Raw genomic sequence first — 2,149 nt, forward strand, 5'->3', positions numbered from 1 at the left:
TGAGGCCAGCCTGGGAACCATAGAAAGACCCTGTCTCTATTTAAAAAACACACACACACACACACACACACAAAAAATTAGCCAGGCATCATGTCACCTGCAGTACCAGCTACTCGGAAAGCTGAGGTGGGAGGATCGCTCAATCCCAGGAGGGCAAAGCTGCAGTGAGCTATGGTCACGCCACGACACTCCAGCCTGGGCGACAGAGTGAGACCCTGCCTCTTAAAAAATAAATAAATGAATACATAAAAAGTCTGGGCAGGAAGAGAGCAGAAACCAAGGACCCCCAGGAGACCGTTGCAAGGGAATGGTCTTCCCCTCAGGAGTGTAATTAGGAAACTTTCGGTGCCTATGTTCTTTTAAGCTGGGTCTCCCTGGAAGTCCAGTTATCACTATTTAGTTGTTCTCACACCAGTGAAAGGGGCGGGGGACAGTTGGACCCTCACAAGCAAGTTGCATAGAGGTAGGACACAGCCCAGCGGTTTCTAGAAATTGCTATCCACTCTATCATAAACGCGGATGCCCCACGATTCGAGGGAGCCGGCCTAGCGTGGGAGGCCGCACGAGGGTGTTTCCCGCCACGTGTGCCCGGGCACCGTCTACTAATGTGAAGATAACAGCCTGAGATCCCGGCGCAGGCCAAGCCCCTAGGCGTCCTCTCCTGGAGCAGGATTAATTAAAAACCGCACACTAAATAAGACGGGAAGATGATCTCCCTCCGTAATTGAATTGTGGACTCTGAGGCTCGCCAGCTCCACTGTCTTACATTAATGAGCCCTGTCTGGTGGGATCCCGGCCATTCATAGGAAGAAAGTGAGTCTCCTCGGTGGTGAGCAGCTGTGCTCTCCCGGTCATGCCATTCGCTGTATTGCACACTTGTTTTAGAATTAGAAGTCTGGCCAGGAGCGGTGGCTCAAGCCTGTAATCCCAGTACTTTGAGAGACTGAGGTGAGAGGACTGCCTGAGTCCAGGGGTTCGACCGGCCTGGACAACTTGGTAAGACCTTATCTCTACAATAAATCAAAAACCTAGCCGACCGTGGTGGCACGTGCCCATAGTTCCAGCTACTCAGAAGGCTAAGACGGAAGGATCGCCGGGGCCCAGCAGGTCGGTGCCGGGAGCGTGCCACTGCACTCCAGCCTGGGCGACGGAGTGAGACTCCAACTCAAAACAAAACAATAGGATTAAAAGTCTCAGCTTCTTGGGACAGTCCTTCGCATGAAATACATGCATGTTTCCAGGCACAGCTGTGACGACTGAAGTCTTTAAGAGTATTTTCAGCTTTGATTCGCTTATCCTCGGCCTCTGCCCATGTGGCCATAATCCAATCTGGGCTTACAACACACACTTGTTTTAAAAAGCTAGTCCTTGTCACGCTAAAACCTGCCCCTGGGCAGCCCTTCCGTACCACGTTGGGAGTCAGCGTGATTGCAGCCTTCTCTGGGCGAGTCTCCTCGCCACTTCCAGAATACTGTTGACCTTAGGACTCCGGATGCGTGGCCTACGAGCGTCCTCCTCACTGCCCGCGGGAGAATGAGGGTGTGCACGTTCCCGCCGCAGAGCATGTGGCTCCATCACCACAAACGAGGACTTGATGTATTTGCAAACCGAGCACGACGCTATTGATCGCCTGTCACCATTACCCAGCTGGCTCATGACGAAGGGTCTGGTGCAGCCACTGGATTGGCTCTGTTGCCACTGAGAGCACCTTGCCACCAGCTTATCTCGGACAGTCCCCAGGCTACGGCCTTCCTGAAGTGGCCGTGCAGGTAATTTACTCACGTGGCTTCCCTGATGGAGGAGATGAACGCTCTTTTTAGGTCGCCGGGTTTTGCCCCTCAAGTGCAAATAATTGCCGTCATGCCGAACGGCACTTGAACTTCAAAGCCATAATCAAGGTCTAGCCAGCAACAGAACCCAGTGCAAACAGAGACAGGCCTCGCGGCTTCTGCTAGGAATGGGATGTCCTGTCGCCCCAGAATCCACTTGGAAACTCAACTCCCAGTGTGATTTGGAGAAGGGGCCTTCATGAAGTCATCAGGGTTAGCTGAAGTTTTTGTGGTTGTTGTTGTTGTTGTTGAGTTGGAGTCTCCTCGGTCACCCAAACTGGAGTGCAGTGGCCGCTCCCGGCCACCACAGCCTCGACCTG

This window comes from Carlito syrichta, unplaced genomic scaffold (genome assembly GCF_000164805.1).
Source record: "Carlito syrichta isolate Samal-C Ts95f unplaced genomic scaffold, Tarsius_syrichta-2.0.1 Scaffold155927, whole genome shotgun sequence".
NCBI classification, from domain to species: Eukaryota; Metazoa; Chordata; class Mammalia; order Primates; family Tarsiidae; genus Carlito; species Carlito syrichta.